Below are 16,580 nucleotides of genomic sequence, written 5' to 3' on the forward strand. Positions count from 1 at the left end.
CAGTGCTAGAGAACCTGCTATTGATTACATGTAACACTTAGATTAGCCCCTTCCAAGTCAAATCTCTGGGGCTAGGGAGTGAACTCCAGGCCAGACACACAATAGGCAATGCTCTAACATTTGAACTGTGCCTCTATCCCTTTTTTATTTAATATTTTTGAGAGGGTCTTACTACCTTGATTCAAAGTGCCATTGAATGTATAATATCCTTGCACTGTTCCCCAAGAGCCCAAATTACAGCATCTGCCAACATTTCCAGTTTTTCTCATTTTTTTCCCTACCTTCCACACACATAATCTCACTTCAGAAGATACGTTTCTCAGGTATTTGTTCTGATGAAAAACTGACTACTTGCCGGGTGCTAGTGGCTCACGCCTCTAATCCTAGCTACTCAGGAGGCTGAGATCTAAGGATCACAGTTCAAAGCCAGCCCGGCAGAAAAGTCAGTGAGACTCTTATCTCAAATTAACCACTAGAAAACCGGAAGTGGTGCTGTGGCTCAAGCAGTAGAATGTTCGCCTTGAGGTGAAGAGCACGGGATAGTGCCCAAGTCCAGAGTTCAAGCCCCACGACTGACAAAAAGCAAACAAAAAACCTGACTACATGCAACCCAGTTAATATGCAGCAATCCCTTGTATTTGATGCACTGACATTTTATAATCTAAAAAGAAAACAAAAAATTCCACTTAAAGTTCTATGAGGGCAGAGTGAGAAAGGTGAGGGGCCCTGGGATTAGACATGTGGAACTCCTGACCTAAGTGGGAGAGTAAGCACCTTCCCCACATCAGGACCTTCATGACACCAAATCTGCACCTTTGGGCCTCTGTCAGTGTCCACAATGACTACCCCACTCGTGTCTGCCACCATTTTCAACTTGAGAGAAGCTTTATGCAAGGTTTGGTTGACAAGATGCTCAATGACAGAGCTCCCAGAGAAGGGGCTGCTTGCTGGACAGGAAGGCAGTGGTCTCTCCTGCTGCTGAGCTGAGGTGTTTCCCTTGGAGGCACTTGGCCAACACCCTGCCCAGCATCAAGTTCCACCAGAGCTAGGTCATCAGCAACCTGAAGGGTGAGCCAGTCCCAGTCTTGTACTCTAGGGACAGCAGCTTCAGAGACTGCTCTTTCTCACAGGTGCTGAGCAGCTGCTGCCCAATCAGAAGCAGACCAAAAGAGGCAGGTCAACTCCAGTGGCTATAAGACCTAGCTGTTCCTCCAATTTGAAGAAAACACCTATAGAGACAAGTGTCACTTCATGCACAGCATCCACAAGCTCCACAGTCTAGCCTGCCATCCCAAGTGCAAGATCTAGCTGGGTTGCACCTTCCATGTCACCAACCTTTGCCTCTATGAGCCCTGCTGCCACTTCATCCACAAAACCAAGGAACGCAGAGCCCTGGCCAGGACCTTTCTGCAGACCTTCCCTATCTCCAGCATAGCTTTAGCTTTGCTGGATTTTCCAGTGCCAATGAGACTGCTGCCACCACTGGATTGCTAGATAGCCCCACGTCCATCATCCCAACACCCATCCTGATTGCCGATGACCTCCTGGGCTCACCCAACCTTCCTGATGGCACCAATAACCCCTTCACCTTCTAGAGCCAGGTATTTGTTCTTTACCTCTTTCATGGGGCTGCCTTTCATGTCTACCCCACCACCTTCCTATTCTGATCCATGTCTGAGTTCTCTCACATGTTTGATTCTCATGCCACCCCTCAGGATTCTCTCTTGGGTCAAGGCTACCTGTGCAGTGCAGCAGGAGCCATGCTGGGTCAGATTCCCTCATCTTGGACAATTCAGGAGACCTGCCCATTTTGAGTAAACTTTCCATCTCATATGACTAAAGCACCAGGGTAAGGAGGGACACCCCCAATCCATTCCTTCTACTCCCCTTCCTCCTGCACCACATCCTAGATCCAATTAATCACCAAAAATCCTGGAAGTGACCTGTATCTCAAGTGGTACAGTACTAGCTTCATGCTAAATGAAGCTCAAGGATAGCTCCTATCCTGAATTCAAGCACCAAGACCACCACAGAACATCAACAATAAAAAGATGAGTGATTTGGAAATGGAAAAAGGCCTTTATAGTCAAGTAGATCCACTGAAATGGAAAAAAATAACCCTGTCCTATAACTAAAGGACTCAATATTGTACTTTATTTTACTTTTTATCAGTTGTGGAGCTTTAGTCATGGCCTGGGCAACGTCCCAGAACTTTTTTGCTCAAGACTAGCACTCTACTTCTTTAAGCAACAGCTATACATCTGGTTTAGGGGGTGGTTAATTAGAGTAAGAATATCACAGACTTTCTTGCTCAGGCTGGCTTTGAACTATGATCCTCAGATCTCAGACTCCTAGAAGCTAGGATAACAATTATGAGTCACCAGTGCCCAGCTAGGACTTAATATTTCTAAAAGAGGGCTGGGAAGTTGGCTCAGTGGTAGAGCGCTTGCCTTGCATGCCTGTGGCCCTGGGTTCGATTCCTCAGCACCACATAAGCAAAAAGAAAAAAGCCGGAAGTGGCGCTATGGCTCAAGTGGTAGCGCACTAGCCTTGAGCTGAAGAGCTGAGGGACAGCGCCCAGGCCCAGAGTTCAGGCCCCAAGACTGGACCCAAAAAAAAAAAATTCTTAAAGAGCAGTACTTTTCAAATTGCCTTTGCATTCAAAATGCCCCCTTACAAGATTGTGACCTAGGTTTAAATTAATTGCAAAATTCATTCTAAAATGTGTACGGGACTATAAGAAATCCTAAACAAACTAATTGGATACTGCAAAAACAAGAGGAAGTTAAGTAGGGGAGGATGACTCACATCTGTGATCTTTGCTACTCAGAAAGAAGAGATCTGAGGATGGTAATTCAAAACCAACCTGAGGAAGAAAAACCTTTCCAAAAATTATTTCCAAAAAAAAAAAAACAACAACAAATATCCAAAATTGGAGCTATGGACATGAGAAAAAACTGTTCAAGGACAGTATTGACATGTACTTTTCTTTTTTCCTGTATATGTTTTTCCTTAGTTTAAAATTGCCATTGTCAAATTTTTTTTTTTTTAAAGTTGTACTTTTTTATTTTTTTTTTATTTTTTTTTTTATTTTTATTTTTTTGTCGGTCGTGGGGCTTGAACTCTGGGCCTGGGCGCTTGTCCCTCAGCTCTTCAGCTCAAGGCGAGCGCTCTACCACTTGAGCTACAGCGCCACTTCCGCCATTGTCAAAATTTTGTTTCTCTGATATATTTATCTTTCATGCCACCAATGGAATTTGAACTCAGGACCTTGCTCTCTTGCTTATTTTTTTGTTCAACGCTTGTACATAGAACTTTAGCTACACCTCTAGTTCCTGACTTTTACTGATTCATTGAATAAGGGTCTTTAAGATTTGTCTGCAGGAGCTGCTTTGAACCTCCATCTTTAGAATATGCCACTTTAGAAGCTAGAGTTAGTGAGATGGTCCGTGACACCTGGCAAGTCATTTTCCATTTATGCAAGTCTTCTTTCTCCTAATTATGATGTATTTTATGTCAGTGTTCATATTTCTTATGTACTTTTTCCAAAATTTTTATTGTGATTGATTGCATAATTTCACAAATTTCAAAGTATTTGGGGATAGTGATGCTTAGTTAAAGTTACAAACACATTCTAACACTCATGGGGCAAATTGCCTATCATGGTCCATAAAGTTTATGAGTTCTATGGGCTTTGACTATACAGTTATTTCTTCCATATCGAGTGATATTTACATTCCTTTCTTTTTGCAGAGTGTCAGCTGTTCTCTCTTTCCCACTCATTTCCTCCCTCCCAACGCTGCCTTTAAGTTGCTTGGTTTGTTTTGATCAATGTCCAATGCAGCTGATGGGTCTCACTGTTGTATGTTTTCCCGTTTCCCTCTAGTTCTGTGTCCTCCTCCTAGTTTCCCTCTGATGTGCACATATATAACATATGTGGTCAGCGGCATGGGGTCATTTAGTAATGATTGGACTAGATGAGTGGGAGTCTTTTGTTTCTCGTCTTGTTTACTTTGTTGTATTACCTTATGTTCTGGATTTAACATCCACTTATCAGGGAGACCATGTGCCATTTGTCTCTTTCTTCTTGGTTTACCTCACTCAACATGATTTCTTCTAGTTCTATCCATTTCCCTGTGAATGCCATTATTTTGTTCTTTCTAATGGCAGCATAATTTTCCATTGTATATAAATACAATTTTTTGATCCATTCATCTGTAGTGAGAGCATCTGGGTTGTTTCCATATCCTGGCTATTTTGAACAGTGCTGCAATAAACATGGAGGTGCACGTGTCCTTGTATCATGGTTCCTGTTGTTCAGGATAGATGCCTAGGAGTAGTATGGCTGGCTCATAGGAGAGGTCAATATTTAGCTTTCTGAGACCCTCCAAACTGCCTTCCAAAGTGGTTTGTATAAGTGTACATTCCCACCAGCAGGGCAATAGGGTTCCTCCTTCTCTGCATCCCCTCCAGCATTTGTCGTTGGCTGACTTTAGGATGTGGGCCATTCTGACTGGGGTAAGGTGGTATCTCAAGGTTGTCTTTATTTGCATATCCTTTATAACCAGGAATGGTGAACATTTCCTCATGTGTTTCTTTGCCATTTTTATCTCTACTTCTGAGAAGTCTCTCTTTAGTTCCCTTGTACATTTAGTAATTTATTTGTTGGGTTTGGGAGGGATTAGTTTCTTGAGTTCCCTGTACATACTGGATATTATCTCCTTGTCTGTTATATTGCTGCTAAATATTTTTTCCCGTTAGTTTGTTTTCTTTCTAGTTTGGTTGCTATAGCTTTAGCTGTGCAGAAGCTTTTTTATTTTAAGGTAGTCCCATTTGTTGAGTCTTTCCCAATTTGTTGTGACCCTGGAACTCTGTTCAGGAAGTTCCTGCCTGTGCCTATAAGTTCAAGTGTCTCTCCTACTCTGTCCTGCAGTAGTTTCAGGGATTCAGGTTTTATGTTAATCCATTTTGAGTTGATGTTAGTGCATGGTGACAGGCTGGAGTCCACTTTTAGTTTTCTGCATGTGGCCGCCCAGTTTTCCCAGCACCAGCACCAGTAGTTGTAGAGGCTGTGCTTCTTCCACTGTATGTCTTTGGCTCCTTTGTCAAATATCAGCTGACTATAGGCATGTAGTTTTATTTCTGGATCTTCTATTCTATTCCCTTGGTCTTCGGGGGTCTGGTTTTTTTTGGGGGGGGGTCTGGTCGTGGTGCCTGAACTCTGGGCCTGGATGCTGTCCCTCAGCTCTCCAGCTCAAGGATAGCGCTCTACCACTTGAGCCATAGCACCACTTCTGGCTTTTTTCTTTTTGCTTATGTGGTGCTGAGGAATCGAACCGAGGGCCTCAGGCATTCAAGGCAAGTGCTCTACCACTGAGCCACCTTCCCAGCCCCTCAGGGGTCTGTTTTTGTGAAAGTACCATGCTGTCTTTGTCATTATGGCTCTAAAGTACAGTTTGAAGTCTGGCATTGAGATCCCTCGCATGTTGTCTTTTTTGCCTAGAATTATTTTGGCTATTCTAGTTCTTTTGATGTTCCATATGAATTTTTGGACTGTTTTCTGTATTTCAGCAATGTACATCATTGGGATTTTAATAGGAATTGCATTAAATTTGTATATTAATTTTGGCATTTTCACAACATTAAGTCTGCCTGTCCAAGAACATGGAAGGTCTTTCCACTTTCTGGTGTCCTCTATAATTTCTTTCTTTAAGTTTTTACAGTTTTCATTAAATAGTTCTTTTGCATCTTTGGTTAGACTAATTCCTAAATATTTTATTTGGGGGGGGAGTATTGTGAATGAGGCCGTTTCCTTGATTTCCCTTCCTGCTTCTACATTGTTTGTGTACAGAAAGGCAACTGATTTTTGTGGGTTGATTTTGTATCCTGCTACTTTGCTGAATTTGTTTATAAGTTGTAAGACCTTGAGTGTGAAGTTTTTGGGATCATTGAGGTATAGTATCCTGTCATCTGCCCAAAGAGATAATTTAACTTCTTCCTTCCCTATGCGGATCCCTTTAATGTCTTTTTCTTGACTTATTGCTCTGGTTAAGGTTTCCAGAAGTATATTGAAGAAGAGTGGAGAAAGTGGGAATCCTTGCCTTGTTCCTGATTTTAGGAAAATTGGTTGTTTTTCCCATTAAGTATAATATTGGCTGTTGGTCTGTCGTATATGGCTTTTATTGTTTTAAGGAATGTTCCTTCTATTCCTATTTTTCCCAGAGCTTTTAACATGAATATTGTCTCTTATCAGAAGCTTTTTTTCTGCATCAATGGAGATAATCATGTGGCTCTTGACCTTGGGTCTGTTGGTATAATGGATTACATTTATTAAATTATGTAGGTTAAACCATCCATGCATCTCTGAGATGAAGCCTACTTGGCCATGATGTATGTTTTTTTATATGTTTCTGGATTCTGTTGGATAGAATTTTGTTAATGATCTTTGTGTCTGTGTTCATCAAGAAGATTGGTCTGTAGTTTTTTGTTGTTGCTGTTGTTGTTGGGTCTTTGCTTGGGTTAGGGATGAGTGTGATATTGGCATCGTAGAATGAGTTTTGGATAGCTCCCTCTTTTTCTATTTCATGGAAGAGGCTGAGGAGTATGGGTTTTAGTTCCTCTTTAAAAGTCTTACAGAATTCCGTAGTGAATGCATCTTGTCCTGGGCTTTTCCTTGTTGGAAAACTTCTGATTGCTTCCTTTATCTCATTGTAAGATATTGGCTTTTTTAATTGATTGGTTCTTTGCTCAGTTTGGGTAACTTGTATTTCTCTAAAAATGCATCCATTTCTTTTTTTTTTAATTTTTTATTGTGAAAATACTGTACAGAGGGGTTACAATTACATGGGCAAGATAATGAGTACATTTCTTATCAAGCATTGTAGCCTCCTCCTTTGTTTCCCCTTCCCATCCCTTCCCATCCTCCCCCCACCCCCCGACCCCTCGCTTAAATCATCTTATCTGGTCATATGTACATAGCTTTTGACCTTTTCTGCTTGTCCCAGACATATACTAGTTATTGCAAATAAGGGAAAATATAGGACCTATGTTTCTTTGGCCTGGCTTAATTCAATTAATATAAGTTTTTCCAAGTCTTTGCATTTCCTAACAAATGGGGTGATGTCATTCTTTCTGATGGAGACATAGAATTCCATCTATATCTATATCTATCTATCTATCTATCTATATCACATAAAAATGCATCCATTGCTGATAGGTTTTCTTTCTTTAGAGAGTATGGATTCTGGATATAGTTCTTTAGAATTGCTTGGATGTCTTGGGTATTTGTTGTGATTTTTCCCGTGGCATCCCTGATCTTGTTAATTTGGGTTTCCTCTCTTAATTAATCTTGCCAAAGGTCCATCAATTTTATGTATTTTTTTCAAAAAAAAACAGCTTTTTGTTTTATTAATTTTATTTATAATTTTCTTAATCTCTATCTCGTTAATTTCAGCTCTTAATTTGGTAATCTGGTTCCATCTAGTAACTTTAGGTTCCACTTTTTTCATATTTTTCTAGTAGTTTACAACATGGGATTATTTACTTAGTCCATCTCTATTTTCTTGATGTGGACACTGAGGGGAATAAATTTGCTCCCTCAGGAATGCTTTTGCTGTGTCCCACAGGTTTCTTGATGTGTATTCATTTTCATTGAATTGTGGGATCCTATGTATCTTGTTAAATATTTTCTCCCCAAACTAGGTTTTTGATGTTCTTTAGGGTGAAATTTTCTTAGATGTTTGCATGAAGCACAATGGATGTGTATTGATACTTGAATTCACTGTTGGAAGAGAGTCCCATGTACCACTACATTTACTCTGGCATTTGTCCCAATTGACAGATTATGAGCTTGAGGATCAAGGAGGAACACCTTTCTAGGATGTCTGGTCTGCTATGTCCTAGAGCTAGTGTAGGGACCCTATCACCATATAGAGACATGGCCTGGACTTTTGCCACTGCCTATGCATTTAATAGTTGCCTCTATATTCAGTAGATTCTCTTGTACAGCTACAGGTGTTTCAACCCACTCAGGACCCATGTGCCTGGGTCATCAGATTATAGGAAGAAAAAAATCCACAGTATATAGGATTCAAGAATTGTACAACATAAATATTGACATTTTAATAGAGTTAGAAGAGTAAATAAAATAAACATTTTACATCAATCATGACAAAAAGTAAAATAGATATTTTCCCAGGGAGGGAAGAAGGAACCTATAACACTAGATCTTCCTATAAGTTGCCTATAAGCAGAAATGCTAGGTCAGGGTAGTCAAAGGAATCTACCACCTCATTACAGGAAGGCTTTTCTTCCTGAGTTGAGGGAGGGACATATTCTAATTTCTCCATTGGAGATTGGTTTTCCTGCAGCAGATATTCTGTGAGGACAGACTCCCTTTCCTCAACTGAATTAAGCTTTCAGACATCACTTATTGGTGCTTCTGAACACAGACTGGGGAAATTTTCCTCAAACTCCACAAGTGCTGGTTTATCTTGCATGCCAAGACATGTCCTGATTTGACTCACCTGGAGCTGATCTAGGCAGACTGTGAAAGTCAAGTGAATAAATTCTGGATCTTCTTCCACTGGAGTATCTGCAGGTTCATCTGCGTCATGTGTAGGGTTCAGAACAAGTGAGACATCCACAGGACTCGAAATCTGCTTGGTCTTTTCTGCAAATAGCCTTATCTGCTCTACATTCACATTCTTTCTGGAGTCCAGTGATGACTCCAGATCTCCATCATCACCATTGGTGACGTCACTGAGGGTTCTTTATTTCGAATTCAGGGAAAGCTGCTCTATGGTGATCGAAACCTGAGAATGGAAATAGGTAAAGGATCCTTGTCTATAAGTTCAGGTGTAATTAAACTGCCATGAGGTTTTAATGAAGAAAGCTATTGAACTTGAATTTGGACTGAACAGTGGTGAGAAGGTAGGGTGTTTCTAATCAGAGCCGATGCCTGAATATTTTCAAAAAAGAACAGGCATTACCTGGCAGAGAATATCCATAAAAAGGACATTTGTCTAGCTGGGTTGTACTAAGGGCTCCTGGCCAAACACCATCCTGAAAAGCCCATCCCTAGGGGCCTAGTTTCGATCACTACTCACAAAGTCTTGGCACCCTAGGAACACCCTAGCCCTTTCTCTGATTACATTATTTCACAGGCCTCCAGGATTCCTACTGAAAACTTATTTACAAATGGTAAATGTGATTTCCTGGAGCCTCAGCTAGGTGAGAGCTACTGGCTCATGCCTGTAATCCTGGTTTGTCAGTAAACAGATTTCTAAAGCTCCAGTAGCTTCTGAGGGAAATGAAATGTCCTGGCTGGCCAGTCCTAAGAAATTAGCTATGGTGTGTTCTTCTTTGTCTTATGCCAAGCTCTTGTGAGAAGACCCCAGTGAAACAAACAGTCTCAGATTGGAGCCAGTACTCCCAAGACTCATCCATGAGGGCTGGCTGAGCAGCCCTGGATTGAAAGAGGAGCACTCACTTTTTAAACATAATAGTCAGCACTTGCTCCATTTTCCCACAGTCTATAGTTGTATAGGAAGTTTTGAATAAAGAAGAGATCTCCTTTCTGGTGGAGAGGGATTAGGTTCATCACAAGCATCTCCAGGCCTGCCTCCAAGCTCCATACTTTACAGGGTATATCCTAGGTTGGAGCCGACTCCTTTTCACACTATGGTGGTAAAAAGAATGGATCTTTCAAACATGGAATTGGGAGCACACTTCAAATTGAGTAACTGGGGGCTGGGAAGGTGGCTCAGTGGTAGAGCGCTTGCCTTGCATGCTCGAGGCCCTGGGTTCAATTCCTCAGCACCACATAAGCAAAAAGAAAAAAGCCGGAAGTGGAGCTGTGGCTCAAGTGGTAGAGCGCTAGCCTTGAGCTGAAGAGCTGAGGGACAGCACCCAGGCCCAGAGTTCAGGCCCCACGACCGGACCCAAAAAAAAAAAAAAAAACCAAATTGAGTAACTGTAATAGACTGGATTGAAAACTACATAGAAAGAATTATTTCAATATAGACACTTAAAAGCACACAGGAAGATGATTCTAGTCTGAGTAGGAGGAAATCAAATAGGTTTCCTATCATGATTACACCTCGCCTGAGTTGCTCTGTATTTCTCTTGGTTTCTACTTGGACAAAGGCCTGAGAAACTAGATTTGGGTTCTTGGCACTAATCCAATGTCTGCAGCTTTGAGTGACACACTCACACCTCTCTTGCCTGAGACCCGAGTCTCCTGACGTTTTTGGGGGGGAGGGGCAGGCTGTCGTAGGGCCTGAACTCTGGGCCTGGGCGCTGTCCCTCAGCTCTTCAGCTCAAGGCTAGTGCTCTACCATTTGAGCCACAGCACCACTTACAGCTTTTTTCTTTTTGCTTATGTGGTGCTGAAGAATTGAACCCAGGGCCTCACGCATGCAAGGCAAGCACTCTTCCACTGAGCCACCTTCCCAGCCCCAAGTCTCCTGACTTTTGAACACAGAATAAGAACATCTTTCTTGTTCCAGAGCCACAGGCCAAGTGAGCTCACTTGAGCAAACTTTCACAGTTTGCTATCACAGTTCCATGTTCTAATCCACTGTGAGGAAGGCAAGGTCACCTCTCAGGTTCCAATAATCTAAGCTGCTTGCTCACGTAAGACCTTCCCCAAAATAAACGAGTCTGAAATCACCACTTCCACATCACAATTTACACATATGGACATAGTAAACAGCATATCTTGTTTGTCGAATCCCCTAGGTACTGGCATGGTCTCAGCTTCAAGGATCCATTCCTAGGTCAGATCCATGCCTTATTAGTCACTATTCCTATCACCCGGCACAAATCATTTTACTTCTCAGGGCACTCTCAGCCTGCTATGTGCTTCCTGCACATGTTTTTTTACATCTATATCTTAGGACATTATTTTGTTTCTGTATCCTAATCTTCTGTTTGCCCTTAAGGGCAGTCATCAGCAAAATATGCAAGTACCTAGAGGTGGGAAGATCAAAGAAGTATTGGTAAACAAACATTACACACATAGATATTTTTACAGGTGTCCATTCTTGTAAGATAAAAGACTTTTTTTATTCTGTTGTCAAGGGAAGTGGAGAAGGGAAAAGGTGCTGCATTTGTTTTTATTGTTATGATGACTATTATTTTAAGAATACTACAGCATTTAAGGAATGTTATATATAAAGCTAGATAGAAAACTGCTATTTGGTTTTTTTTACAAGCTATTTGTTTATACAGTACTTGCCTCTGAAGTCTTGGCTTCTGTGTGCCATGATCTATCCTTTTCCTTCAAGAAATACAAAAATGAATTTCACAAATTGCCGAGTTGTTGTCCAATCTCTGGATGTCAATGTAAGATACAGTGTTGCTTTAGAGAGAGAGAGAAAGAGAGCATGTGTGTGTGTGTGTGTGTGTGTGTGTGTGTGTGTGTGCATGCTCACACACACATGAATGTTTTAGGCTTGTGCTCACGGTTACCTTGAGTATCTTCTGCTCAAAACTAGTGCTCTACTACGTGAGCCACAACTCCACTTCCATCTTATTGTAATTAATTGGAGATGAGAGGCTCACAGAGTTTCTTTCCCAGTCTGGATTGGAACTGAATCTTCAGTTTCAATGTCCTGTGTAGCTGGGATTATAGGTAAGAGCCACCAGAATCTGCTGAGAGATCACGAAGGTTGCAAGTTTCAGTCCAGCTTCACAAAACACTATATCCAGCAACTCTAAATCCCTACATGATGGAATATGATGGAATGAGGATAAATTAGGGGTATAGTATACTAGCATAACTTACATGATGCCCTGGTCTCAATATCTACCATCACAAAACCAAGCAAAATGAGGTAATTTCAAAAAAATCCATCTTATAATAATTTAATTCTGAAAATAATTAAAAAGGAAAAACATTCGTATTTATAGGGGATAGTGGATGGCAGAATAAGAAAAGGAAAATTGTATACTGCAGGAAAATTATTTTCTGGTATTGTCATGGTGGATATATGGTAATGCTTTACAAAGCAGCAATAAATAAAGATATATCTACTACCTGTAATCTAACATGTCTCTATCCCTATCCACTTCCAATCCTTTAGTGAACATTATCAATTTATGGATGTTTATGGTATATTCCAAAATAACAAGTAGAGTCATGGTGTTACCAAATTACATTGGTAATCAAAGTTTTAAGAGATGAAAGTGCTATCCCTGCAGTACTATTTTTTGTTGGTGGTTGTAGTGGTCACGGAGCCTGAACTCTTGATCTGGGCCTGTCCCTCAGTTCTTCAGTTCAAAGCTAGCACTATACCACTTGAGCCATGGCTCCACTTCCAACTTTTTTTCTGCTTATGAGGTGCTGAAGAATTGAACCCGAGGCCTCATGCATGCAAGGCAAGCACTCTACCACTGAGCCACTTTCCCAGCCCTGAAGGTGCTAATTATATTGAACTGATTATTATATACTCAAGGACTGTATTATCACTATACACCCTAAGTATGTACAATCACTACTTCAAATTTAAGCAGAACACATCAAGGTTTTGAAGACATATGCCTGTAAAGCTATCTACTTGGCAAGTTGACATTAGTTCAAGACCAGTATAGTTATACCTACACAAAGCTCCATCTCATTCACCTGCTATGTGTGGTGGCACACATCTGTCATCTCAGGTACATGGGAGGCTGAGAGTATGAGGATTTTAATCCCAGGCCAGCCCAGGAAAAAGTTCCTTGTGACTCCACAAACTACTCAGACAAAGAAAGAAGTGGTGCTGTGGCTTAAGTGATATTTCCACAAAAAAATTCTCATAAATGTGTATATATATTAAAAAGGTGGGACTGTAGAGGAGGCTCAGATAATGGTAGACAGAATGGTAGGCAGAAAAATCAAAGGCAAATAATTTCAAAGTACAGGACAACTATGTATAAGCAGGTCATAAAGAACCTCAATGACAGAGTTGACCAATAGTAGATTGTGGCTCTTTAGAGGAAAAGAAAACAGCAGAGAGGATTTTTCTATCGAAATATATGTATTTCTGAATCACTATAGTGAAACTCCTTGCTGGGTGCAGGTGGCTCACGCCTGTAATCCTAGCTACTCAGGAGGCTCAGATCTGAGGATCACGGTTCAAAGCCAGCCCAAATACTTCTTCAAATAGTTTTTTCCAGGCAGGAACATCCGTCAGATTCTTATCTCCAATAAATGACTAGAAAACCTGAAGTGGCACTGTGACTTAAGCAGTAGAGCACTTGCCATGAGCTGAAGAGCATAGGGACAGACAGTGCCCAGGCCCAGAGTTCAAGCCCTACAACCAAACAAAAACAAAAACAAACAAACAACAACAAAAAAAAAGTAGTGAAACTCCTTGGTGCAGTTCATACATACACAGAAATGCCAGGAAAGAAAAACAGGCTCAGATGTGAAGGTGGGCACAAGTGGGAAAGGTAGGGAATTGAATCTCATGGGAGAAGAATTATAGAGGAGCTGATGTTGATTGGGATATATTTTATGTATGTGTGGAAATTTGACAGTGAAATCCTTTTGTGGCTAATGTTTGGTAATAAAAATTGAATTATTTAATCTAGCAGCAATGGCTCAATTCTAGCTACTTAGGAGGCTGAAGTTCTGCAGAAACAAGTTTCAAATCCAGACAGAAAATATTATTGGAAACACAGTCTTTAAAATAATAGGCAAAATCTAGCTTGCATATGTGTTTCTATCATAGCTGGATCAGCTGAGAAAGCAAGGTAAGAAAGAGCAAGGCTCTGATGTCAAAAACCAGTACTTGAAGGGGAAAAGAGGCATTTTATAAGTCATAAGAATTGTCTGTATTCAGTGGATATAAGTTCACATCAAATTCATAATTTAAATTTTTATCCAGTATTATGAGCTCTATTTTATATTGTAGATACCACTTACAAAACAAAAATGTGATGTATGTATGTATCTCTCTCTATATATATTTATTTATCTATGTATCTATTTGTCTATCTATCTATCTTCTACCTATATGACTGCCTGAGTGTCTTCTATTTTGCCAGTTCTTGAATTCAGGGCATGAACTCACATTCCTTAGGATTAGCTTGATTGCTCATGGCTGGCAAACAACTGAGCCAGGCCTCCATTCTGTCTTTTGGTTAGTTTATTACAGATGGAGTCTGTGGACTTGTTTTTAGGATAGGAGTGGCTTCAAACAATTATTCTCCAGTTCTCAGTAGAAAACCAGCTAGGCTTATAGGCATGGGTGAATGGTAGAAGGCAAAAGGCTTTCTTTCAATGAGGTCTAGTTTGTTTATTATATTTGTCAATAATATTGTTGGTATGTTTTTTGAAAAAAGTAATGTCCTAATGCAATATCATAGTGGTGGAGCACTAGTCTTGAGCAGAAAGTTCAGGGAAAGACCTTAGCCCTTGGTTCAAGCCTCAGGACACACACACACACACACACACACACACACACAGCCTAAAAGGTATAAAAACTATGCCAACTTCTCAGGACCCAAGGCTTTTTTTACATAGCTGCCAACTTTGGCTCAAATACACAGGCATCCAAAGAAAACTTTATTTTTATCTATTCTGCATTCGTGGTGATTTCTTCGAATAACCAATTCAAGGTTCTAAAACCCACAACATAAAAGATCTCATTGAGATAAACAGATGGACACACAACTGTAATCCTTTCACTCAGAAGGTTTTGGCAGGAGGATTGGAGTATGATGCAACTGTGGTTGACACACCAAGACCTAAGGTAAAACACATCAAAAATGAACGCATGAATAAATAAAGTATCAGTCCCATGAACCCCTGCCTTATCTTCTTTACTCCTTAAGTCCAGGACTATGGTGTTCACCACATCACAACCTGTTTAGTTATTTTAAGAAAATGATGGATGCCGGGCACTGGTGGCTCACGCCTGTAATCCTAGCTACTCAGGAGGCTGAGATCTGAGGATCGCGGTTCAAAGCCAGGCCGGGCAGGAGAGACAGTGAGGCTCCTATCTCCAATAAAAGCCACCAGAAAACTAGAAGTGGCGCTGTGGCTCAAGTGGTAGAGCGCTCGCCTTGAGCTGAAGAGCTGAGGGACAGCGCCCAGGCCCAGAGTTCAAGCCCCATGACCGACAAAATAAAAGAAAGAAACAGATGGTTTTCCCTGATGTAAAGGGTCAGAAAAGGGTAAATGGTGTTCAGAGTCCTTTGGTGGAAACGAAGTCCTTAGCACAAAATGCAGGGAGGTTCTTATTGGTCTGTTCCAATGTAAACACACCAGATGGGCTCCTAACCTCAGGCCCCTGGACAGCAATGTCTCTGTGCAATACTAGGGTGAAGGCAGTTCCAGACACTAGAGGAAGAGCTGATTCTATGTGAGGATGAAATTCAGCAGGGTCAAGCTTGCTTCTCAATACACACACCACCACTACCCTTACCACCATTACCACTACCACCACCACACAAAAGAGTCTTTAGCATTCTGGCCATCTGCCTCTCCCCAAAACTTATGCTATTATACAAGTTATTCCAAGACAAACTCATCAGTGTTGAAGGGATTGAGTTGCCACTGTTCTTTCTACACCTTCCATTGTTTCGTGTTTCAAACTAGAAAGGTCTAAGATGACCACATAACTGCCTAAGTTGAAATGATATTTGCATGGAAACCTAGCTATGTAATGGTGGACAAGTTGCATAACTTCAATCCTCAGGGTTTTTTTAATCTGCAAATGGGAATAGGGGTTAGTATAGGGGTGCATGCCTGTTTACCTATTTATGGACAGAAGGAGAATAGCAGTCCACAGCCAAACCAATGTGAAAGAAAATGGGAAAAAGCAAAAGGACTGGAAGCGTGGCTACAGTGGTAATGTCGAGGTGCTGCCCTAACTTGTGGAGAGCCCTGAACATAATACCACTGGAATTCACCAAAGCAAATTGAAATACTCGGAATGCCTGATAAAATGTCTGTAAGAAATAATGAAAATATAAACATGTGTCACACATCCCCTCACCCCCTAGTCCCCATATCCTATGCAGGACAGAGCTGAAAGCTCAGTAAAGACTTGGTGCTAAGGATATAGGCCTGGGATGGGCCTAGTGTGGCCAGAGTTGCTCTGACAGGTACCGTTACCAAGCAAGAATGCATAGGCTGTCCTTCCTCACACATGTGTTCATTGCCTTCTCCAGGCTATGGGATGAACATGTCTGAAAGCACACTTAAAAACGTGCTATGCAGCTGGGAATATGGCTTAGTGATAGAATGCTTGCCTAGCATGCATGAAAGTCTGGGTTCGATTCCCCAGTACCATATAAACAAAACAAACAAAAGAAAGCTAGAAATTGCACTGTGGCTCAAGTAGTAGAATGCTAGCCTTGAGCAAAAATAGGCTCAGGAACAGTGCCCAGGCCCTGAATTCAAGCCCCAGGGTTGGCAAAACAAAAAACAATAATAATAAAAAAAAAAAAACTTGGTACTGCCGTGTGCCAGTGCCTCACGCCTATAATCCTAGCTACTCAAGATGCTGAAATCTGAGGATTGTGGTTCAAAGACAGCCTGGGAAGGAAAGTCTAGGGGACATTTATCTCCAATTAGCCACCAGAAAACT

General features: G+C 41.1%; 1 pseudogene; it reads left to right on the top strand.

Moving 5' to 3' along the window:
* Nucleotides 1-838: 838 nt before the first annotated feature.
* Nucleotides 839-1,840, top strand: LOC122100484 (annotated as a pseudogene).
* The last annotated feature ends 14,740 nt before the right edge of the window (nucleotides 1,841-16,580 follow it).

The sequence above is a fragment of the Dipodomys spectabilis genome, unplaced genomic scaffold, assembly GCF_019054845.1.
Source record: "Dipodomys spectabilis isolate Male_0828 unplaced genomic scaffold, ASM1905484v1 ptg000578l, whole genome shotgun sequence".
Taxonomy (NCBI): domain Eukaryota; kingdom Metazoa; phylum Chordata; class Mammalia; order Rodentia; family Heteromyidae; genus Dipodomys; species Dipodomys spectabilis.